Consider the following 26,544-nt stretch of genomic DNA (forward strand, 5'->3'; position numbering starts at 1 on the left):
GGTGAGGTCGGCCGGGGGTGCCTGGGCAAAAATGAGAATGATTCCCTGTTATTCCTGGCAGATGGTACAGAAGGATTGAAAACTGTCCTCATCATAGCAACTGGAGGCTGAGTGCCTCCTCCCGCCCCTTTCATGTCTAATGAAGATTTTGTACTGCCTGGACTATCATAGCAGCGGGAGGCTGCCTCCCCCTCATTTTAGCTCACTAAAAAGTCATTGTTTCTTAATCCTGCATTCTTTATTACTTCATCACACAAATGGGGGTATAACTGCCATGGTAGCCCAGGAGGGGTGTGGGAGGAAGGAAGCAATGGGTGGGGTTGTTGCAGGGGCACCCCCTAGAATGGCATGCAGCTCATCATTCCTGCGGGATCTCTGGGGCTCTGACACGGAGCGGCTGTGCTCTCTGGTTCTCTAGTAGACTTGCCCCATATTCTAGGCAGGACTGACTCTATTTTTAGACAAAACATAAAGAAGGGAATGACCTGGGGAGTCATTCCCAGTTTTGTCCATGCGCCCCCGGCCGACCTCAGTGAGGCCAGCCAGGAGCACCCATGACAGCAGCAGACGGTACAAAAGGATTGATAACCGTCATCGCCAATTTCCAGTTGCAGATGGTACAAAAGGATTGATAACCGTCATCGCCAATTTCCAATTGCAGACGGTGATATAGGGCTGGTAACTGTCTCTGCTACCTTGCAAATGAATGCTGCTGTGTAGCACTGCGTCTGTCAGCAGCATCCAGTACACGTACAGTGACAGTGACAAAAGGCTAAATGGGCTCCATGGTTGCCGTGCTATGGCGTCTGCCAGGGCAATCCAGGGAAAAGGGCGTGAAATGATTGTCTGCCATTGCTTTCATGGAGGAAGGATTGAGTGACAACATTTACCCAGAATCACCCGCGACACTGTTTTTGCCCCATCATGCATTGGGATCTCAACCCAGAATTCCAATGGGCGGAGGAGACTGCGGGAACTATGGGATAGCTACGGGATAGCTACCCACAGTGCAACGCTCCGGAAGTCGATGCTAGCCTCGGTACATGGACGCACACCGCCAAATTAATGTGCTTAGTGTGGCCGTGTGCACTCGACTTTATACAATCTGTTTAAAAAAAACAGTTTATGTAACATCGGAATAATCCCATAGTGTAGACATACCCTCTCTCTCTCTCTCTTTTTTTTTTTTGGGGGGGGGGCTGATTGATCTAACCTCGTTATCTCTAGCTTGCTTCTTGCTTGCTTATATATACACACCTGCCCCTGGAAATTTCCACTGCTTGCATCCGAAGAAGTGGGTATTCACCCACAAAAGCTCATGCTGCAAAACATCTGTTAGTCTATAAGGTGCCACAGGATTCTTTGCTGCTTTTTCAATTAAGAGTTAATATACAATTGTCATTGCCATCTTTTCCCTATTACTGTCAGGCAACTTTTGAATGTTTTCTTAATAACTGTGCATAAGCATAAATAAACCAACTGGGCTACTTAGCTAGCATTCTCTCAATGCAGAAACAAAAGATTATAGCTGCTGAATACTGTACTGTTGTAACTGTGCTATGGCACAAGCTGCAAAATGGTTGCCGCCAACAATGCTGCAAAGCTGTTTTGTAATGGAATGTTGTTGTTTTGTTTTGTTTTGAAATGCAGTTTGATAGCCTTGACTCACTTGGATTAAACTATTGATTTACCAACCCTCTTCATATGTTGACCCATGAGGGCACAGTTGATGCTATTTAGAATATTACAAATCCTCTGCCATATGCATGTTGTCTAGCCTATACTTCAACCCCATCACCTTTCAGCAGATTGCTTTAGACAAGAGATCTCATGGGCAGGGAATCTGCAATGCATATAAGCCTACTAGCTCATTTAATACAGGAGAGTCCTAGACATTGACCTTGTCTTCAGCTTCCAGCTTGGCAGGGCTGTAACATTGCAAAGACCTGCAAATCCCTTTTTAACAAGACTACCTGAACCCAATGGCCCAAATCCAAATAAATGAAAACTTAAAGATGTCCAACAGATCAGTTGCTTATACAGTTAAATAGAAAATAGACTGACGCTTGCACTTGTGTCTGCTTACCTAGTACAATACCAGCTCTTTGGATAATAGCTTGTCTGTAATCAGCTCCTAAAACACTGTGCACATTGTTAGTTCATTAGTGAACCATGGAAAGGTATTTTATGTAAAAATAGGGAAGCCCAGAAACATACCCTAGGTGTCTGATTATATGAAGAAAAAAATATTTTCCTTTAAGGTGCATTTAATTTTTTTTTTAAACAGAGAATGGTTCCAAATTTGGGCTGAGTGGTATAAAAGAGCTGTCATATAAGTGAGAATGAAGCCCGTTATCTATAAGATTTTAGACTCAGACTATATACCATGGGAGTTTGCAAGCTAAAAAAATAAAAAGCATTTAAATAGGAAGCATCATCTCAAGTGCTGTTTCACCTTCCACCCCACTATAACTTTTCTTCCACTTTCTAGGAATCATATGTACAATATACAACAGAGGGGAACTGAATCTATGAGACAGTGATCAGCCTGACCTAAAGCTAGGTTTCAGTAAGCGTTAGAGCTCCATTGCTCACATGTGTGATTCTTGTATGCATAGTACTTGAGGAATAATATAAGCTGAATTGGTGAAGTCATTCTGAATACTAAAGTACCCTGTTATATTAATTATATTAATCTCTTGTCCACAACCATCTCATAGGAATTAGCTAGTAAGTGTTTACTTTATGGAGTACTGAGATTCTTCTCCCACTGAAGTCAGTAGCAAAACTGCAAGTGACTTCAGTGGGAACAGGATGTGTCCTAATGTTTGTGGATGTATTGTACCTACTCTAGCTATGGCCCATCATTGTGGTACATGAGTCATTGAGAAGAAGTGCAAAACTTAAAAGGGGGCTTTTGGGGTCTGTGGACTTAGAAGTACAAATAGACCCCAAACCTAGCCTTATGAGACTATTGTTTATAGCTTTACTGAACCCAAACCAAAGATAATCTTGGATCTGACTTCTATTCTACCCAAACCACAAAGTTCAGGGAAGGGTTTGAGAGAGGCTTAGGTGATTTCCAATAAAAGGCTTCAATTTTGTCCCATCTCTGAATATAAACTGGTTCAACATAAGCTATTCCATTTTTTACTTCAGCTATGGTATGATGTGCATGCTTCTTACAACAATAAAAAAAAGAAATAGGAAATGCAATAGAGATCTAGACTAGTTGTCACTCTACAGCCTTGATCCTGCAAAGATTTAAGCATCTGTATAACTTTATGCAGATGAGTAAACCCAGTGGGACTATTCTCCCGTATCAATTACACATATACTTAAATCTTTGCAGGATCAGGCAAAGTTACAGGACTCTGCTTCATAGCTTAAAAACTGGACTGCACTGTTGGGAAAATTCACCACATTGCTCTCTCTATAGTGCATATACCCTGCCCCTCAAACTGTGTGACATTGTCAAGTGATGTCATGACATGTGACATGATGCTCTCTGATGATGCAATATAATAACCTCTTCACTTTTTAAATAGAAAAAGACAAGTGTTCTTGAGTAGTGGCTCTTTTGCTGCATTATTAAAGATTTTTTAGTGTGCCCGTTGACATAGCAGTTAGCCATATATTCAGACCACACATTTAAAAACAATAAATCACACAAACCCACCACCCACGGTGGATGCAGCAGTTAAAACCACTATCCTTTTGTTAGCAGCAAATTCAGACAAAGTATAAAAACAAATGAAATCCCTTCAGAATCAGACAAGAGCTAAATCAAATAAACTCTTTTAAAATCATGCTCTGAAACTCATCATGCTGGGCTCTTGTAGACGCTTCACTGGGAGTGAATTAAGATAGAAGCCCATGCATGAGAAAGTATTGCCACTGGTCCTGGGATGTTTAACCCTAGGAATTGACAGGAAGAATCAGCCAGCTGGTCTGTCTGTCTTCACTACCTGTGAAGTGGGATATAGGCCTTCATGCTGCCCGCATATTGAGTGGATTTAAGTGGGAGGGGTTAGTACATTGGCCCATCCCACTTTTTCATCCTAATCAGACAAATGGCCAGCTGGTACAGAAAATTGCAACAAGCAGTTTGACTGGCAGAAATGCAGCTATTTAACCTACAGCTGGGGGCTAATTTGCCACTTTGATAAGTTGTGTGCCAAAGGATAGCCATCTTCACAATTTAATCCATGGTTGGTACTATTTACCCATAGCTGGAGCATAGTAAGTGAGCACCAGGGCATAGCCACATGCCAGTGGGCCTGCAAACTGCAGCCCCCTGGGGCCCATGCTGCTCCAAGATCCCTTGCACACTGAGCCTGAAACTGCAAGATGCGGTCAGTTTCCAGCTGGTGCCACCAAGAGGCACTGTGAGAGTCTTGACCATGGATACACTATGTACCTGCCAGAAGGACTTACATACTCTGCCTTTCTTTCACCAAAGCTAGCTGGTGGCTGGATACAAAGCAAGAAGCAGAAGGCAATCACACTAAGCAACATGCTCATGCTAGTGGGGGTTCATGCTAGTACACCAACAATAGCGGTGTGGATGTTGTAGCACCAGCAGAGGCTCGCCACCTGAGCTCAGACCCGGGAGGTAGGGTGGGCTTGAGCTCAGGTGCTAGCCCTAGACTCACTAGTGCTTCAGTGTCCACACTGCCAACACAAATGTGTCTTCCCAGCCTGGGAGGCTCGCTTCCAGATGCAGTGTAAATCTGCTCTTAGGCATCTACAGACCTTTAAAAACCTGATCCTTACTCTTCCTTTTTGTGTGGGAAGGTGCTGTTAAAGCAACCCTAGTAATATCTGGAGTCCTCAGCTTTTGCTTCTCCAATTCCAGATGAGAGGACACAAAGGGTAGAGTTTGATGCATGCTAAATCCCCCACCTCCCACCCACAAGAGCTCTCTCTGTTGGGGTGAGGGAGGATTCTGTTTTGTCTCCCCACCTGTTCAATTTGTATGTTGCTCCTTTAATGTGATGGTGAGACAGTATAGGCAGTGATGTCTCCAGTGACTTGCCAGTGTCTTGACTTTGTTTACATTCCATTCTTGCCAGAGAATGCATGGTCAAGTGAGGAATTGGAAACATCCCTCAGAGCAGATAGGATTATCACAGGGGAAAAATATGGGACATTTATTGCATTGAAGCTACCCAGGCAGTAGTTTAAATACTTGGGTTTTCTAGAATGATTTTTTTTATAAATTTGGCTCTGGAGAAAAATTTTTTTTTGCCTTAATTGTGAACTACCATTAATTGTGTTGCAGAAAAAAGAATTAGTCTCAAAATGTCTTCCTATCTGGAGATATAATATATGTTTATTGTACACTGAGTATGTAATTCTCCCATGTTCATATTTCATCAGTCTTTTGTGCACATGGCTGAAATGGGAGGGGATTTGATGCTGTCTAAGGAATCTGGAATCGGAATTTTTTTAGTTAAAGATGGCCTGAGAACAAAGGGGAAAAATAGCTTTATGCCCCCTTTTGTTTCTTTCAAAGGTCTGAAGATGCACTGGTAGGATTTTTAAAAACTCTACTTCTTTGTATAAGTATATTTTGAGCCCTCTCTAGGCAGAAAGACTCTGATTATTTTTAGACAATTAGGATTCATTGGAGTGGAGATTGGAACCCAGATGTTCCTCCTCCCAGGTAAGTGCCTCAACCAGCGGGCATTAGAGTCATTCTCTCTCTTACCCAATAATTATTTCTGTATTTTATACAAAGGGGAACAGCTGCAACAGGAGAGTTTGACAGAACACCCCTGAATAGCCAGGTGGTTAGGGCACTTACTGAGAATGGGGGAGACGTGGTTCAAGTCCCTGCTCTAGAGTAATTCAAATCTGGGTCTCCTGTATCTCAGGTGAGTGCCCTAACCACTGTCCTGTTGGTAAAATGGTGTGTGTGTGTCCTTTTGTGAATCTAGTCTTTCATTTCCTTTGTTTTTATTAAATATGCCAGTAGCGAAACACTTTGTTTGACCCAAAACATTTTTCTGACTTTTCTGATACACCGAAAAATTTCATGTTCAGGTTGAACCAAACCACTTTTTTGGCTGCCAGCAAATCAAAAAAATCAGTTATTTGCCCACATCTACTTTACACATGTTGTTTGCATTCTAACATTAACCCGATTATAACTCAGCATGTGATTCTTTTATAGCACTTGGATTTTTACAGCTTATGTTATACCCTTTTTCTTTTCTACCATCATTTTAGAACCCTTGTTTGTGGACACAAATATACTATCTTCCCTTTGTTTCACTTTCTCTGTTCCTCTAGTTATTGACTCCTGGAGTGACACATACTTTCACATAACTATTGTTTATGTGAAAGAGAGTTGTGTATGCACCATCCCTTGTGTAATCAGGAAAGAAGCCATAGACTGTTGGGTCTACTACATCTATCATTAACTCAGCTGTATACGACAAATTGTAAGCACTACTGTCTGCACAATGGACCCATTCTCTTGCCCATGGTGGGGACAAGCAAGGGACTACTTTTTAGGGTGGTCTTTCCAGTTGTGTTGATATGTGGAATCTTTGATGGTCTCATCCTACTCATTGTCACTTGTCACCTAAGACAGGATTTTGACTCAAGTCTTCAGTGGTCAAAAACACTAACCCAATTTCATTTAAAAAACGAAAGTGAAAAGAATCTTATTAATTCAGGACCATTGTGATCGGTCTCCTGAGGAATTTCTTGCTGAAAGTTAGACTCAGGCAGTTACAAATGCTACTGATAAGGAAGACATGCATCCTATGGTTGGTATCTGTGGCAGTTGCCCTTTATTCAATTACCCACAGCTGGAATAATTGGATATTTAGGAACAGGTTAATGGGATAATTAGGCAAACCAGATCCAACTTGTATACTATGTAGAAATGGATGATTGCTGTCTCACAGGCACCTGTTGTACACTGCTAGTGCTACAGGTTCTTATGTGGGCAATAAAGGAGGAGATGCTTTAGCAGTAAGTGATTGTCTATTTGTACTTTTAAGTGTGATTTTATTGGAATGATATTTTAAGATGGAAATGGATTAGAGGTTATACCTGTCCCTTGTTGTTGTTCTCCCTAGGCACCAAAGAATTTCAGGCCAAGTACTCTAAAGAATCCCTATTTGATGCCATTTCTAGAGAGGTCTCATGGTAGAACCGAATAAACTGTACCCCCGAAGTAGCACAGTGCACATACTTCATTTTCCATTAATTTATAACAAGAATAAAATAAATAGTGATGGACCAAAAAGGTTGGGTTTGGATTCACATTTCTTTATATTTCATAGTCAGAACATTACAGTGAGAGGGGACAGCAAGAGATTCAGATCTAAATTTCCACAAAGTTTGGGAGAGGAGATATTGGATTTTGATTTGGGTCTCTAATAACAACAATACTTTGCATCTCTGGGTCACTTTTTTATCTGAGGACTTTAACTTGCTTTAGAAATGTGAATGAAATTAGTCTTACAAAACTGCTACCAGAGGCATTGTTATCCATAGTTTAACAGATGGGAAAACTGAGGATGAGGGATTTTACCCAAGATCACACAGAAAACTTGTGGTGGTATTGGGATTGGAACCCAGACCTTTAATCCTCTGTCAAAAGACCATCCTCAATAAACAGAATATTTCATATACAGTAACTTGAAAGGAAAATGTGTTGTTGAACTTCATGGGTAAAGCTGTAGAGTTGTCATAGTCATGATGATTGTAACTAAAATCATAAATGTATGGCTTTTTCATAATAAAATCATTGGCTTTATAACTTTTTAAGTGAGATCCCTTCATGAACTCTATGTGGGGATATTTATATCTAGTGTCTGGGAAAGAAGCCTGTTTTGGAATGTTTTTAATTTTATTCAATTAGTTAATTATTACTAAATAGCTTTAAATTTATATTCCAGAATAGATGATATTTTGTTTTTAGACAATATGAATTTTTGCCTTTTAAAAAACAAATTTGTAACCCTAGATTTTTTGCCATGACAAAGTCAAGATTTCCTCCCTTTTCTGCCATTACAAAAACTAGCCCTATTCATAGGTAGTCATGCGTGAGCCAGAAATAATACAGAGTAACTTGCACAGATGCATCTTTAAACTTATCCAGTCAATTTGAGCCCACAAAACAGAGACAGAACAGGCTTTCTTGCTAAAATCTCAGTGCTTCCTGTCCCAATCCCAACAAGAATCTGGAAGTGCAAAGATATGTGGAAATAAGGGTTGGAGAGAACTTTAGCATCTTCTAAAAGCTTCTAACTGAGTTCATGTCTGGAAATAGACAAAGGATTTATTAGGTGGAAAGGTAGTAGGAGTGTTGGAACTGAGAAGTTTCTTTCAGAACTGGTTCATCCCTCACCTGCAAGGTACTGAGAAATCTATGGGAGGTGAGGTCTTTCTGCATCTGATAGGAGGTGATGACTCAGTATCTAGCAGGATAAGATCCATGATACATTTGTACAGTAATTCCAAATGGGTGGAAGTGTTAATTACATTACATAGTGGCAGTGTCTTGGCAGACAGAGATCTGAAACCTTGGTTAATCAGAGATCCAGATAAATTAATTTCAATTTCTATATATATTTTGGATTTAGGGGGATGAAATATTGTTTTGAGCGACCCAGTACTTGAGAAATTGGGATTTGGAGAATTGAGGTTCACCTCTATTAGAATAGCTGAAGAACACAAATAAATGAGTTTTCCCTAACTAAAAGTGATTCACAACACAGCTGATGCAATGTGTTTTACTTAATCAACCACTTATAGAAGCAGTACAGAGGAAAACAAACAAATTTGTAAAACATACATTTAGCCAAGGAATCCAACTTTAATTGAACAAGAAATTAAAAAAAATAGAATCAATCTTGGTAAGGGCTGGAAAATCTCCTTGTCAGCAAAAAATAGACTTGTTACTTAATAAGGTTAATAATAGATAAAGTCTCCTAAAGTTGTATTATCACAGTTGACGATCATTTTATTAAAATGTTAATGGCCTGAGGCTAAGCAAACTGTTCCCTTAATCTGCCAGAAGAACTGCTTTCTCAGGAACTATGTACGCCAGAGCACTTGGGATCTGAGCAAATTATAACGAGTGTATTTGAAATTTGGAGCATCCACTGTTTGTGAGAGCTTAACTTGACTAAATGGGATGAATTTCACATTTCTTAAAATGACTAGGTGTCCTTTTATTACAAATAAAACTCTCACAGATATTTTAAAATGAATATTCAAAATTAATGTTTGGCTTGGGTTGCTGCATTTGAAATAACTTAAATTTCAGTGGTTGAAAGAAAATTGTAGTAAAGGAAATATTTTCCCTTCTTCCAGTGATAAGCAAGTGAAGGGTATAGTTTAGTAAATACATTTGCTATAGTTACACAATGCACTGTTTCAGTAGCAGATGGAATGAAAATAAGTATTCATCAGCATCTTTAAGAATGGCAATTGTTTGAGTCAACATAGAGTGGGTTTACGCATTCATTGAATTGTGGTGGATTGCATTATGATTTGTTTGGGATTACAACAAAAAACATAAGGTTTGAAAAAAGACCAGCTGTATAGAGAGACTTATTTCTATAGATGCAATATCAGTTCAAAACACAAAGGGGCCAATTGTAGGGAGTTCACATTCTATCTCTCTGAAAGACACGTGGGAATCCATTTCTCTCAGAAACTTTCAGACATATAGAAAATCTGAAGGAAGTATAAAACAGAAAGGAACTGCAGTGTTGAATGTTGTATTTTTTCTGGATTTATCTGAGTGGCAAAGGTCAAAATGCTATACTACAAAATATAGGCATGAACTCAAATCTTCTCTACCAAAAGATCAAATGATACAACAATGTGAAAGACAAAAAGCAATCCATGATGGAATAGATTGCTTCCACATTTGTGGATGAAGGGGCATTCTGATTTTTCAAGACATATCAGTATGGGATGGGCCAGGGACCTAATGGGAAAATGTGATGGTGATTTTAGTCTACGATGTAATCTTGTGATGAGTTTTCTTCACATTGGTTGCTGGCATTAAGGCTCCATGGACGAATGTAGCCTGGTCCTTGTGGGAGGAGTCTGCGTTCATTTCACCTCACCCAGCTAAATTACTAGTGGCATTATTTAAAATGAAGCTTTCTCTTCTCTTTCTTCTCTGTATAACAACAAGAATGCAAAGGTCCCAGAGACAGAGATATTTATCTTATTTAATATTTATTATAAAAAGAACAGGGGTACTTGTGGCACCTTAGAGACTAACACATTTATTTGAGCATAAGCTTTCGTGGGCTACAGCCCACTTCATCAGATGCATCCGATGAAGTGGGCTGTAGCCCACGAAAGCTTATGCTCAAATAAATGTGTTAGTCTCTAAGGTGCCACAAATACTCCTGTTCTTTTTGCAGATACAGACTAACACGGCTGCTACTCTGAAACCTGTCAATATTTATTATGACACTTTTATAGTGCCCTTCACTGAAATACCTATATGTCAATAACAGCCAAAAGGAGACATTTGGAATATTTTAGTGTACAGATATAACAGAAGATTTGTAATGCTGCTGTGTCTATGACTCTGAGACAGACAAACAAAAAATTATATTCCTTCAGTGTATTTTTTCCAGCCCACCTTTAACCTGGCCTATCTAATTTTCTGGGCACGTTGATGACATTTAGACATGTAACTACCTTACTACACCTGCATTTCAGGTAGTCATTTTCCTCCACATCAGGGATCAGTTTTCACACAGTATGCTATCATCAAACTCATTGAAAAATTATGATTGTGGTCAAATCCTAAATCATTGATAGTATTTCCAGACTTTCTTTTCCATCACTGCTCTAACAAAAAGCAGCCCTGTGTGGTTTTTTTTTAATATATGGTGGTTCTTACCACTAACACAACTTTCTTGTAGATACATTAAATGTAGAAACATTATCCAAAAATTGATTTTTCAAGGAAAACACTGGGGGCAGGAAGGAGGCTCTCTGCCTGTCTATCTAGCACTGCTGCCAGCGCTAGGCCTGGAAGCCCTTGTCTCCAACCAAGAGGTGAAGACAGAGGTTGCAAAACAGGGAATCCCCATGTAAAATTTAACAAATAAAATAATGTTTCTTATAAAGAACAGCCGAATTTGGGGGGTTATTACAGATAATCTTTATAATTTATTAATAGGGTTTTTGGGGGGAGGGGAGGGGACTGGGGAGCAAAATGACGAAACTTATACATTAACTCTTTTTGCTGTCATCCTCTCCTCAGCTGGCTACTGACCAGATGCCGAGTGGAATTCAGAAATGCTGGCGAGGTGAGATGAGGTGAGTGCTACTGTAGAATGTTTTGTTACAGTTAAGCACTTGAAAGCTGAATCAACAAGAAATGGGGCCAACTACCCTACACAGCTGACTGTGTTTCCTGTTGAAGAAAGAGAAAGTTGGCTCCACACAAATACTGCACGTACAGGAGTGGGCCACTTTGCTCTTGTAATGACAAAAGGTTATCAATGCAATTTTGCAATAGTTCTGATCATTCAGAAGAAACAGCTAGATGGATGCTAGCTGATAGACCTCCACCACTTAACAAAACCTCTCCAGTGATGCTAAACCAAGCCAAGTGCTCAGATACTGTATAAACCTGAGTTTATGCCAGAGTTTGAACTCTCTGGCAAAGGTACTGCCTAGCTAAATACAGAACATCTTTATGATGAGCAATAACAGAGCATATAAAATAACAGTAGGACCGAGGAATAGCAATTACACCTCTTTCCTTCCAAATTGAATTGTGCACTTCTCTGCAATAAGGAATAATTGTCATGTTTATTGTGTTTGTCTGAATTAGACTGTAATCTTCTTTTTACATGTCTGTAAAGCACTGTGTACGCTTATGGCCCTGTGTAAATAATAATAATGGGTTTGCTAGTGTGTAGGTGTTGTAACTGTCCTTATTAAAGTAGAAGATGCATATTAGGATTAATTCCCCAGGCTTCCCTTTAGTAAGCTTACCCAGTTAAAACTTGCTAGTAAACTGAAGGAAAGAAAGGAAAGAGATTATCACGCTGCTACAAAGTGCTGTCTTGAGTGCATTTAGAGATTAAAAATGTATAATTAGTCCATGGAACTCATTGCCACAAAATATTCTTGAGACCAAGAGCTAAAAGGATTAAAACAGTGTATGCCTTGTGGCCAAGTGGCATATGTATGCATCCACTGCAAGCAGCTCAGGGCACTGAAGGCTACTTAGAGTATCTTGAGATCAGAGTTGCTAAAATAGCACAGCGAGAGAGAAAGGTTTATAGGGATCATGTGTCCAGACACAGAAGAACAGCCCTATCTCAAAACCATATGTCTTGTTCCTCCAGCTGAGGAAGCCAGTCTCATGCTAGGAGGGGACTAAGGAGGAATGGAGGCAGAAACTGAGCCAGTTTTCAATAGCGGTAAAGGACTTTGATCATTCCTCATGCACCCCAGAAGTCACTCCAGGAGTAAGTTACGTTTGTGCAATTTAGGATGACTGTGGTGATAAGTCATTTGATCATAAAAACCAATAGCTGAATATGCTGTGGCAACCAGAATGATTCAGTGACTTACCTGGTAGATCTCATCATACTTCTAAGGAATGCTGGGAAGGAGTTGTTGCTCATGGTATGCATGTTTACTAATAATTGATGGAGGTGGAGGAGAAAGGTCCTGGAAGCTAAACTAAGATTATTAGGGAAAAGATATAAATCCAGTTCCTTTTATTTCCTTTTATTTCTCTGAACTGCTTCCATTTCCACAGGCAAGAACAGCTAGGCACAGGGAACCTCAACATCTCAACATGTGAATAAAACAATGAAATAAAGAGAGGGGTGTTTAAATGTAATTAGACACTGGAAAACTTTTTGGGGAAGGGGTGAGCTTCACTTAACCACAGTGGATCCCAAGTGTTGGCACAGAAATTAAACAAGATATTAGGGATATGCTGATAGGTGCTGAGGAGCACCCAGATCAGACAAAGACATCTGCTATGGAGATTGGTAGTAGAAAGACATTTCTGTATCTAGTAAAGGATAGGGCAAACATTACAACTGAACTGAAGAGGAGACAGGATGAGATCAGAGAGATATATTCTGAAATGAGAACAGTTTGTTAGACTGCAGTATCAGACAAGAAATGACACCGATACAAGTGAAATCCTGGTGTCATTGAAGTCAATGGCAAAACTCTGACTTCAATGGAGCCAAAATTTCACCCAATATCTTGTATGTACCCATCTTCATGATTGCATTTAAGTTCACTTTAAAAAAAATTACAAGTAATTTCCCATTAAAAAATGAAGTATTGAGTTTGCAACTACAAAGAGGTGGCAATTTCTGAAATATACACTAAAAAATACAGTCACATTTTTCCCTCCAGTGTACAAGACTCATGAGCATAACCACAGTTTTGATCCTCTTTTGACCATAATAATGTTTCCAGTTCCTTTTTGAAAAGTATTTGTGCAACAATTTCTGTAGCTCTGAAAGTTTTTGATTATAAGAAAAATGGGCACTGTACAGCTGAAGCACTTATGAGTCAGTGTGAGACTTTTGCATTGACATCAGTGGAGCTGGATCGGGCCTCAAGTATAGTAGCTGGTGAAGTTTAAAGGCACAGAGAGTCTGTTACATGCTTAATGCAGGCATATAGGGAGTTCTTGGCAACACTAGTGTTGGGTCTTAAATTCTTCTTCACTACTTTGGGGGTTTGATTATTCTTTCATGCTCTGTTGGAAACATTACTTATGAGAATTGGGACATTTTAATTTAGTTGTGCTACCACTTTATTAATATTTGAACACCCCACTGTTTTCTGGCCTGGCACAATGGGAACCACAAAAAGAGGCTAAAAGAGCAAATGTTCCCCTCCCGGGCATCAGGTGCCTTTTCTCCCTGCCCTTTCATATTTAATTATTTCTGGAACTTTTTACAAAAAACTTTTATGTTATAGAATCAAGACATCTTAATCTTTGTGTCTGGAAGGAAAGACTGTAGTTGAAGGCAGGCAAATGTGCCTTTATCCAGAGACTGCATCAGAGACATATAAGGGATAAAGACTTGCCAATTTATCCATTACAACCTGGCATAACAATTATCCATTATCATGCGTAAGGTTTATGTGAACTGTGGGCACATCTGGCTAGCTCCAGTTCGTTTATTTAGCCTCTGGTATGCTCTGGATTAAAGCATATGCTCATTAGAGAACAACATTTCTGTGGATGCTGATTTTCATCATTTGAAAGAAGTGAGTGAAGATTTTTTTATAAGCCTCTGATATTTAGGGATGGAAGATCTCTTATCCATGTAAATATTCATCCTGGATACAGTATGTCTTAAATACTTTACAGATTCTCTAGGAGGGAAGGATAGTCTTGTGGCTAAAGAATAGGACTGGGAGTCATGAGACCTAGGCATCTGTAACTGGCTCTGCCACAGACTTACTATTTTACATTGGGACATGTCACTTAACTGCTTTAGGCCTCTATTTCCCCATCTGTGAAATGGGTTAATACCTTCATACCTTAAAAGGGTGAACCTTGAAAGTTTAACTCACTAATATTTCTAAAAAAAATTGAGATCCTTGAATAAGACATTTGTCTATATTCTCTCCCCCTCTCATAAAACAGAATTAGATTTTTTTTTTTAGTATGGATTTCCAGGATGATTCAGTAAAAAAACTATTTTTTGCATATTATTTGATAATTTTCTGAAATAAAAGTGCATGGAGCCTAATTCTAAGTGACACTAAAGTCTATTAACATTCCTCTAACGGTGGAAAGGGATCTTAAAGTGAATGTAAAGTACGGTTATACTGCTTACATGACTAGTGTGATGTGAATGCAATACTGTAAATGAGAATCAGGCCCATAATATCTATTTCTCTAAAGACTTGGGGAAAAAAATCATACACATTTTTTTAAGTGGCACCTGAGAGAATTATTATTACTAATTATTTTAACACTACTCAAAAAATGCAATAATCTTCTGGTATGGACAGAAGACATGGGGTGAAATCCTGGCCTCATTGAAATCAATGGGAATTTTGAAGTTGACGTCAGTGGTTCAACGATTTGACCCTTGCCCTGAGGAGCTCAGACGTCATGAAGGACGTCACCGTGAACTCAAGTGGAAGCAGTGACTTTTATGCTAAATGGTCAAATTTACCCCACACGTAACCCTATTGCTCTGACTCAGTGGTGGGCAGCCCGCAGGCTGCATGTGGCTCATCAGGGTAATTCGCTGGCGGGCCGCAAGACAGTTTGTTTACATTAACCATCCGCAGGCACGTTCACCTGTCGCAAACAGTGGCCGCGGTTCACCGTTCCCAGCCAATGGGAGCTGCGGGAAGCAGTGGCCAGCATGTCTGCAGCCCGCGCTGCTTCCTGCAGGTCCCATTGGCCAGGAATGGTGAACTGTGGCTACTGGGAGCCAGCGGATTACCCTGACCAGGTTGCGCACCACTGCTCTGACTAGAGTTACCTGGAGCGAGTAGAGAGTGAGTCCTATGTCCTATGTGTCTATATAAAGCATCACAGGATCAGCTCAGACAATATTCACTGAATTGGAGCAATTTCAAGCTGCCTTTGTCCTTTACACCGAGATTCAATAATTTGATGGGGATTTTTCAGAGGCACTAAATATATTTCGTTTTGGAGGCAGATGATCTGTAGACAGAGACATATACAAATTCCTGAGAGGAGCTACATTTCAGTTTAAGCCAGCTGTTCACCAAAAGGCCACTGACATCATACAAGCTAGGGCACAAAGGCTTGGAATGCACGCACCATATCATGAACATATTTTAGGGTGAAAAGAATCGAGATGTGGGAAGATCACTTTCTTGAGTATCAGGGTTTGGTTATACATATACAATATTTTTTTTTAAAGCACAGTATTACTTTCCTTTCAGATTTGCCACCTCACCAGGCCATTAGCAAAGCTTTCTGATAGTAAAGAAAACACCAGGTGCAGCCTGTACTTAGAACTCAGGGGAGATTACTAGGCAAGATCATTTGAGACAGAGGAGGCAGCAGGATCAAATCAAGGGTTAAGTGAAAAAGAGCCTCATTTGATTAGCAAATAGACTGCTTAAAGCCCACTGGGTCACAGGTGTCAGAGTTTGTGTGATCAGAAAAAAGAAATATTGCAGGTATCTTATTTAATTAATATTTCATTTTGACTTGTTAAGATGTGCTCACCTAATGCTATGAGCTTGTGTACCATCTTTATAATACGAAAAAAGTAACAGTTAAAACCAAATTAAAAGCAAAAACTCTCTCACAACTCCCCCGAAACTAAAGCTGTCTCTTCTCCACCACTCAGACCTTCCCAACACTAGAAATGCTGGGTATCCCAGAATGTTCTAATCTTTGCAAAGTAACCTGACAGTCAAGAGATTTGGCCCTGGGAGGCAGGAATAGAATTCCACTGTCAGGGACCCCTTTCTAAGAGCACTTCTTCCCAGCAGCTTCCTTTTGTCTATATGAAGGAGCTGTTAACTTGAGCACCTCAGCTGATCTCAACTGCTGCTGTATCACAAAAAGAGACGTTTTCTGAGGTAACCTGGATCACGCCCTTATGAGATTTTATAGGCTTAAAAAAACCCAACAAATTGCGCTCAGAAGCAAACTGGAAGCCCATATAGATTATGAAGCACTGGCATAGCATGTGCCCTGTCGTAAATGTCCTTCAACATGTTTTGTACTAGCTGAAGTATCTGGGCGGTCCTTGTGTGGAGCCCTATGAAGAATGCAGAGAGTTTAATGGAGTTTCAAATTAATAAAACTGTGGATTTTTATGGTGGGCACCACATCTGAAATACAGAGCTGCAGTCGATGGCCAGAAGAACTCTTGCACACTGCTACTACCTGGGCATCCCAAAACAGATCAGGGTCCAGTAAGAACATCAGATAGTGAATCTGAGTATAAAAAATAAAGGCAAGCAAACTTGGTCACAGAGTTTAAGGCCAGAATGGATCATCTAGTCCTGTATAGCACCGAGCACCAACACCACCCAGCACCCACACTCTACACCCAACGACCAAGCTTAGACCAAAGTATTACAGCCTATAGGAGACTAGTCTATTATGTGCCATAGGAGGGACTGAGGCACACCAATACCCGAGGTCCCCTCAGTGACAGAGAAATGATTAAGTGAAAGATATGCAGATAATCCTGGCGAGTGACCTGTACCCACATGCTACAGAGAAAGGCAATCCCCATCCCACCCCCGAGGTCACTGGCAATGTGATCCAGGGGAAAAAATCCTTCCTTAACTGATGGAGCTGATATCACCTTTGCTATTTCTTCCAGTTGTCACTACCAATCTACTGGCATAATCTCAGCCTGAGCTATGAACCAGTCCTCCTATACCCAAGCCCTGAAACCAGGAAGATATCGATCTATTGCAACAGTTGACTCTAAATAAAGATTAATTTAGATAGAGAGAGGTAGTATGAGCTACCCTCTGTCCTGTAGGCCTTGTACATTAAACAGCAGGGACCAAGGAACCCTGCATCACCCATGTGAGAGAGTTCTTTGGCTAGACAAGCTATCATTTAGCATTATCAGTGCAGAGAATGGGGCTGCTGAACAGCAATGCCATCTATCCCCCTGCAAGACTGGCAACACTTTATAGTATCAAATACAGCTGACAATCTAAAAGGACAGTAGTAACTTTATTAACCACTTATCTTGCATTGAGCAGTTTACTGGAAATCGTGAATAACTGAAATATCCCATGGGTTTATTTGACATGGTTTGTTTTGCAAGGGGGAAAACAATTGTGAATTTCATGCACAGATAAGCTGACAGGTTTACTCAACATTACTGGTGCAGCAGAAACAAGAGTTTCTGGTGGATAAAATTTCTATCAAATATTGCTTGGGCCACAGGCAAAATGACTCTTGAACTTAAAGGCAATGCTCAAACAGGTAAGGGTGTGTGTGTGTGTGTGCGCGCGCGCTAATTGTTGACATTGGTGATTGCAGAATTGTTCCCCAAATGAGCAGGAGCGTGTCAGGAATTGTGATCTATTATTTCCCCACCAGATATGGAATAATGACAGTTCTCATTAATTTATTTAATTGTCTTGTTCTGATGTGGTGTAAATGGAATGTAAATAGTGTGCAGGCCTTAATCTCTCCGTTAGGCTCTGCTCCAAAGCCAACTGAAATCAGTGGGAGGCTTTCTGTTGACTTCAGCAGGATTCTTTTGGATCAGGAGCTCAGTCTGAAGCAGAATCCTACAGCAATGTGTCTGCTTACCTTGGAGATGTGGCACTTCTCTCTTTCTGCCACACAATACTGAATACAGAAAGACAGGCATCTCACACGACTGGCTTAAAAGGCCCTATCCTACAATGGCACTATAATTACAAGCCTGCAGGGGAAATCTCTGTGCTTTTATGAAGGGGTGAGCCAAGATGAACACAAAAAGACTTCACTTACTTACCATGCCAGGTTTCAGTTTCCAGTTCTATAGGAAAGCCAATAAGAGGACTTAACTGAAAATATATCACAGCACCAGGGAAGCATATAAAATAGGCTGAGAAACAGTGTCAGGACAGGAGGCAAAAGGCAGAGCAGGAAAGGAGAAGGGTGATGTAAAATATTAACAACTTTGTTTGAGTTCAGAATCCCCATGGAGGACCTTCTCCAGGCTGGTAAGCAATAGGCAGGGGCGGCTCCAGGCACCAGCGCACCAAGCGCGTGCCTGGGGTGGCAAGCGGCGGGGGGGCGGGGGGGGCCTGCCGGTCGCCGTGAGGGCAACAGTCAGGCTGCCTTCGGCAGTATGCCTGCAGGAGGTCCGCTGGTCCTGCGGCTTCAGCGGCAATTCGGCAGTGGGTACACTGAAGGTGCAGGACCGGAAGACCTCCCACAGGCATGCCACCGAATCCGCATTACCAGCGGACCGCCCGCAGGCACGCCACCGAAAGCCGCCTGACTGACGTGCTTGGGGCGGTAAAATACATAGAGCCGCCCCTGGCAATAGGGAAACGTTTTGTACAGATAAAGGTGGTGTATGGATTCCCAAATTTAAATAAATACATGAAGCTGCCAGGAGGAATTTGGGCCAGAGAAAGCAACAAAGCCATGGTTTTAATTTTTTTTTTTTTTTTGCCAGTGAAAATCAAATGATTGAATGGGCTGGAGAAATGAAGCAATTGGGAATGGCTGAAGAGGATTCCCAGCTGTGTCTGTAATCAGTGCAATTCAGGGCTCACAACATGCTGGCCATAGTGTTTTCACGATCCAGGCATTCCATGATGAAAAGGCAAACAATTAAATGGGAGAGAAACTTTAAGGTTTTATTTATTATTCTTGTTTTGAAATTGTCTTGGAAGCAGTATGTTGCTTTGGGGCCGAGGCCTGCAGACCCATAGTTGCCTTAGGCTTGATCATAATGATCTCTCTGTGGTTTGACTGGCTTTTGGGTTCTCTCCCTGTCACTAAGCCCCTTTTAAGAGCTGCTGCGGTGTCTGGGAGAGGAACAAAACTGTTTTTCCTCATCTGGTCAAACTCATGAGTTTAAAATGAAGTTAGTGGCTTGCAAAACTACAGTTTCAAAACAGCTCTTTTCTCTCCCAAGTCCCAGTGGGGTTTACTACTAATGTGAAGAAATGGATGAGAGTCAATGAATTTAAACACACGCACGCACGCACATACATGGACCTTGGTAATTCTCACTTTGTTGGTCTACAGATAGGTGGATTCTATTATAAACCTGTAGTCTTAGGCCATTTTTCAGCACAGATTCAATAGCAGGGCTCTACGTGAGGCTCATATTGCCAACTATTTTGGTTATTAACTTTACAAATATAATACTGTATGTATACTACCACACTAGGAAGTGCTTCATCGTTATACATAATTACTATGGCGTGACACTGTTAAAAGAAATAAACAAGATACGCCGCACAAAATGTATCCTTGATTTGATCATGTTTGTTCATTTATTTGCTAATTCCCCAAATTCAGTAATTGGCAAAAGGCTTCCTAGGGCTTGATCTCGTCCCCATTCAAATAAATGGAAAAACGCCCTTGAATTTTAATGGTACAGGATCGAGCACCTAGTCACTACTGCCACACAGTGAGATGCTATCCTAAATTCCTAGCTTCTCGAAGGCCCTTTCTCACCAACAGGCATGTGTGACAGAGCATGAGTTAGAACCCTTGGGAGGCAAGGGGTTTATTACAAGAACTGGTCAGAAAACGCAATTTCTGTCCCTTGGGAAATGGCAATATTTTGAGGTTTGTTTTTGTTCTGAATTGGTATGGAGAGTAGAAATTTCAACATTTACCACAGAATGAATGTTCTGGAAAAAATGTATTCAAAAACAGCAAAATGTTTTGATTCAATAAGATAAAGATTTCATTTTGATAACATTGAAACATGATAATATTTAGTATATTTCCATCTTTTTACATATTGTGTATTGTATTTAATGTTATGTATAGATATATTTAAATACAATATTAATTGTAATACTAAAAAATGAAACAAAACAAGAATTTCAAATCAGACAAATGTTGATTTCAACGAAATTGCGTTTTTTAACATAAAACTCATCCATCAAAATTTTGTAGACCTGCTCTAGTTGTTACTGTATCTAAGTAAAAGCCATTTATGAGCTGTCATAGAGTGTAAAAATCTACTCTTGCCTACTTTGCGTTTGTGTGTAGCTAAAAGTAATTCAGGATGTTGCTGCGGGCTCTCCACAACTACAGATTTCAATGGGAACTGAGAGATCTCTCAGGAGGTACAATGTGTATGGAGGAGAGGATGCAGTTTTTCGTTGCTGGTTGTTTTTTTTAAACTCTGCTCATGCTGCAGAGGTATACAGTATTAGGGAAAGTTTTTGTATTGGTTTAGTAACATTATGTTAAGGCCGATGCCAGAAAATTACAGGGCTGGTTATTCTGTGCTCTATGACCATAGCTGCTGGAACTAGGGGTGCTGAGGATGCAACAGGACTCCCTGGCTTGAAGTGGTTTCCATCATATGCAGCATTCACAGTTTGGTTCAATGGCTCTCTGCCACCCCCACTATACAAATTGTCCCAGAACCCCTGACTATAACTGAGCCATATATCTTAAATATGTATTGTAAAAATATAAACTCAATTGGCCAATTTAGTCCTTGGAGTAATACCAATGAGTTCATTGATAGTACATCAGGGATGAATTAGACTGAAAGTACTTGGAGAGATTGTAAAACTATTTATTGTCACCATAACATGGGTATTAATAAAACCCCAGCAAAACATGAAATAAGGACACATTTGTTTGCACTGGACCACTCATGGTTATGCAGGTAACTGCTCCTCAAACAACCAAGCTGGGACCATGGGATCCCTGGAAAACCCTGCCCCTTTACAAGGAAGCAGTTTCCCAGAATTCTCTCTCATAGAGTCTTAGGGATAAATTAAAAACTAGTGTAAGTGGGTGAAACTCCAGTGAATTTTTAGATTTGCTGAGCACTCCAGATGAAGTTGCTAGGACCCACTGTGATAGTCAACTCTTCTGAACACCAGGCCCTTCAGGCTTAGCTTTTGATTTCAGACTACATCTTAAAAAGTGGGAATTGTGAATCTGAGAACAGAATATGACTCTTGCAAGGGTCAATGCCAGTAACAAGTGTCTCACAGGTTCAAGAGACCAGGTTCCCCTCCCTCAAACAGAAAAGCCAATAACAAAAACTAATTTTCCTGTTGATGAGAGTTTTCATTAAAAAATTCCATAAAATATCTACAAGTCTGTTGCTTTTTGCCTCTGAATTTCTTGTGATACACAATTCAATTGGTGTGTTTAGTTCATTTGGCAGAGACCAAAATGTATCAGCTATTCTTGGTACCTGCAATAACCCTCACAGCAGCATTTGGATAAGTTTTAACTGATGGAACAGTATGACACAGTTTGGAAGTCTCACAAACAGAGAATTACAGTATTAAATGCTGAGCCACAACAGAAGCAAGCAACTAATGTTTCAATATCACATGCGAGAGGGGAGGTCTCAGTCTAGCAATATTTATGAGATGGTATAAAGCTGTTTATGTCACCATGCTCATATGTTCCTTGATTGCTAAGTCAGAATCAACAACCTCACTGAAATCTGACCCTGGTGGGCAGAGCATGTGAGAATTGGACATTCTCCAAGCTAACCTCTGAAAGGCAAGAAGCAGCAAGCAATTGATGAAGAGCTATCAATAAAATCTCCGTTTTGTCTGAGTTCAATTTCAAGTAATTGCTAGACATCTGAGATTGAATCTCTGACAGATCTGAAGAGACAAGGGCTAATGTTGGGTATTGGTAGTGAAAAGCAGAATTCTGTCTCGTTCACTAGAACACAATGGGATTTCATATTGGAATGACCAGAAAAAACGCCTGCCTAAAAGAAAGGATCTTGCTGCTGGTGACATTAGCAGTTCTCAAATGGAGGGATGGTGGGAAATGGAACTAATGTGCTCTGGAACTTTATAACCCCAAAGTGCATTTTAAGGCATAAATTGTGTGAATGCTACAAAATGCCTTTCTTAATTTTAAGGCTATGATTCTGCAAAGTATTTTAGTACATGCTTAACTTCAAGCAGCATGTGTTCAAGTGTTTTGCATAATCAGGGCTTTTTATTATCTGCTTCAGTAGAGGAATTATTGGATCTCCACTGTACAAGAGCAGAGAAACAAGCTACTTGGCTTCTCACTTGAAGAAGAGAGAAAATATTGGAGAAGAGAGAGCAGGTTGCCTCATGAAAAGGTAACGTGGTGGAGATGGTGGCTTTTGCTGGGATAGGTAGCTTTAGCCAAAGGTCTAGTTGGAGTGAGAGGGGTAAGAACTTGGAGGGTAGCAGGTGGGAATTCAGATCCTGGTTTGGGATTCAGCTTATATTGAATAGATCAGAACAGAAAGCACTCTTATCCCTTTAAAACAGGGAAAATGCTGTTCCTGCCCCTGCTCTCACTGAAGGCCATAGAAAAACTCTAACTGACTTCAGTGCAAGATCATTCTCCTGCTTCTATCTGAATTTATTTTTGTCAGATAGAAGCCTGGGGGCTAAGTGCAAAAAATGCCCTTAGTTTAATAGGTTTTGTTTTAAATACTACACTAGGATTAAGGAAAGAAATGGAAAACTGCATTCTTGACTTAGAAGAGAACTCAAAATTGTTGAGGTTTGAGTTCCATTTGGCTCTGACATAACAAAAGTCCTGGGCTGCTGCACGCTTGCTGTTTGTTTATTCCCTGCATAGTTCCAAAAAAGTTACTGTCAAACAAGAATTGTTATGATTTGCATTGCTTAGGCTTCCATTTAGGTAGTTGTATATAGGTAAGAAATTAAACAATGGTTGAAATTAATGAAAACATGTTTCTAGGAACTGAGAAAATGTTTCACAAAATTAAAAACGTACAAAAAATTTCTAGGGTTCAAATTCTGTGTTAACATACATCCTCATGCAGCTCCATTTAAGTCCAGGAGGTATAAGTAAGCACAGAATTTTGCAAAACCCAGCCACCACCATGTTTACTCATCCCTAATAACATGTATTACAGAAGAATGTTGCAAGCCTGAAATACAGAGAGAAGGAACAATTTGGCAGAACTGTTTCAATTATTTATTCTGAATATTATTCACTGTGAAATTACATATTTTTCTGTTTCAAACAGCATGCAAAACTGATTCTGATTGCTACAAAATTTACTTGTTATCCACAGCAAAACAACACTGACAATGCATTGCTCTTCTCATCAGTAGACCTTAAAGTGTTTTATAAAAGCAGGTCACTATCATTACCCTCATTTTACAGATGGAGAAACTGAGGCTACCCAAGCTCACTCAGCCAAGAATAGAACCCAGGTCTCCCAAGCTGTGCTCGAGCCACGCTGCCGCCTCAGTGTTCACTGAGACTGTATGTTAGTCATTATTTATGGTGAATGATTGGTTATGTAATCACCTGGTGTGTCTGTTCTCTTATTGGATGACTGAATCAGGGTTGTTCCAAAATTTTCTGTCTAACTATTTTTTGACAGAAAACTAGGTTTTGGACTAAATTAAATGTTTCATGAAAAGTGACTGTTTTCTATGGAATATTTTCACTTAATTGAAAAAAATGAACTCCCAAAACCTGAAAAGTTTTGGCTGAAAACTTCAATTTGGTAATGCCACTGTGGTGCCTCAAGGGAACTGTAGTTTAGGTGCTTCATGCCCCCATTTCCCTGTATGGGCTGGATCCCCAGCCATATTATGTCTCCCATGATGACATAGGGCGGCTCCGCGGGAGAGGAACCATGGTACATCATGGCAGATGTAACCTAACCAGGAAGCCAAACCATCAGAGAATGGAGGCATAAAAGAACCAAACCTACAACTTCTCTGAGGTACTGTTGTGGCAATTCTGTGGAAAATGTTGTTTTTTTCAATTTTTGGCTGAAAAAGTCAATTTTCCTAGGGGAGTGGGGAGGTTGGAAACATGTTCTGGCCAGTTTTAACTGAAACCTCTTCAATGAAGAATAACAAATAATGAATAGAAAATAATAACTAATTAACAGAAAAACAGACAATGATCTTCCAATATGAATTTTCAGAGGACTAATTGTTTGTGTTAAACTTGTGAAACTCCCAGGATTCACAAATATTTTCACAAATACCCAGTAGCCATCTAAATACTATCAAACAACAAATACTATGTTAGTTAACACTAACAATTCTCACCATTTTTATGTGGGAAAATATTACTGAATCATTTTTTTTGTATTATTTAACCCACTCTACAAAACCATTTGTCATAAGAGCCTTTGGGAGTGTGTAATTTGGGAAATGAATCATAAAAAAGAAATGCTTGCCTCTCTTCTCCGATGCTGCTAGCTATAAAGTTCTGCAAAAATTAGAACTTGCAGAATGCAAACTTTTTGCAGAAATGATAATGAACATATAATAGCACTGAAATCAGTGAAGGAAATTATACTCTTCAAGTGTCTGTCAGCTCCCATGGGCAGCTCCACATCACTTTTTCAATGGAGTTACATTGTACTTTGACTCAAAAACGTTGTAGGAGAGATGGGTTGAGAGCTAATTCTCTAGTGATGGGGCCCCAAACTAAGGGATCTCCTTAGCTTTTTCCATGGCTTGCACTTTGTGTCACTGCTTGCACTCTATGGCCAGGCTCCCAGGTGGTGGTCGCTTTGCTAACTTGGGCATGGGCTTGTGACATGTACAGAAAGAGACAGTTCCCCAGCTAAGATGTAGCCAGCATGCAGGTGAGTTTAGATTTCTGCCTAAACCATTCACCCAGCACCCATTACAAAGCCTGAGTTCAGATTTATTGTGGAGGATGAACAAAAACTCGAGCTGGTTCTTATTTCACCCTACCCTTGCTCTGGTACTGAGATACACTGTGAACAACAAGGCTGATACAATGGCTATCAGACACTTGCTTATACAAAACTTATGGTTCCCAAACACATCTTTCTCTCTACCCTTCATCTGCTCGTGTGTATAATACACAAAAGCTGCTGACACGACAAGTGTTCCAGGAAGTGAAGTGAGTTTGTTCTATGGGTTCCCACACTCTTCCCCTCCCATAAAGAATTCCTGTGTTTGTTTTCCCTGTGTCACACAGGCCTCATTTCCAGTGCTTTGGAAACACTTAGTTCCTCAGATGCACTTTTCAGCTATACTTGTGAGTGTGTGTGGCTATTTTTGCCCCTTTTTTTATTTATAGCTAAGCTAGTCTGACGTGTTTAAAGGGATAGTTGAAGAATCACCAGGTTTTTTTTCTGTAATCTATCCAGGTATTTTTACTATAATATCTGAGCACCTTACATGTCCATCTTTCCACACTGATCAAACTCTCATGCATATGAGCTGAAGTCTGCAAACACTTAAACTCAAACCCAAGGCTAAATTTGGATGCACGTTTTCAACACAGACAAGATGGGTGAGGTAATATCTTTTATTGGACCTTCAGTTGGTAAAAGAGAGTATTTTGAGCTTACACAGACCTGCTCTTCAGGTCTCTGTGTAAGCTCAAGAGCTTGTCTCATGCACCAACAGAAGCTGGTGCAATAAAAGATATTACCTCACCCACCTTGTCACTCTAATATCCTGGGATCAGCACAGCTACAACACTGTATATTCAACACAGCTATGTTGGGATGTCAGTACGTTTTAAGAGCTAGAAACTCATTAAATGTGAATCCTTCATGATGTGCACAAGATTTATGTTCAGGATATTCTATTTCCCTTGTATATATTTGTGACTGAAGCTGAATAACTGATTCATTTATGTTGTCAGCATTGCCAGTTTGCATTCACCTCTTCAGTTCAGGGGGTAGGAGAGGGACATTCTGTTGTTGCTCTCATGCTTTTGGCAGCTGGAGCTTCTGGTTCCCCATCTTCCTTCTGGCATAGCCATGAATGGATGCACACATTTTTCTGTAAAAATCACTGCAGTAAAATCCTTGGTTACTTTTAGGGCCAACTGACCTAATCTAAACTCACACTTGCTTCCAGTCGTTCATTTTGTGAACATGC

At 40.2% G+C, this 26,544-nt stretch overlaps 1 long non-coding RNA gene across 2 annotated transcripts; it reads left to right on the forward strand.

Moving 5' to 3' along the window:
* Positions 1–5,742: 5,742 nt before the first annotated feature.
* LOC120398622 lies at positions 5,743–20,332 on the forward strand. 2 transcript variants are annotated; one of them, XR_005594583.1, is made up of 3 exons: positions 5,743–5,879; positions 11,264–11,309; positions 19,143–20,332. It is a non-coding gene; the product is annotated as an uncharacterized LOC120398622 (long non-coding RNA). The 2 variants fall into 2 exon arrangements; XR_005594582.1 differs by lacking the exon at positions 19,143–20,332 and having other exon boundaries at positions 11,264–11,922.
* The last annotated feature ends 6,212 nt before the right edge of the window (positions 20,333–26,544 follow it).

The sequence above is a fragment of the Mauremys reevesii genome, linkage group 2 (genome assembly GCF_016161935.1).
Source record: "Mauremys reevesii isolate NIE-2019 linkage group 2, ASM1616193v1, whole genome shotgun sequence".
Classification (NCBI taxonomy): domain Eukaryota; kingdom Metazoa; phylum Chordata; order Testudines; family Geoemydidae; genus Mauremys; species Mauremys reevesii.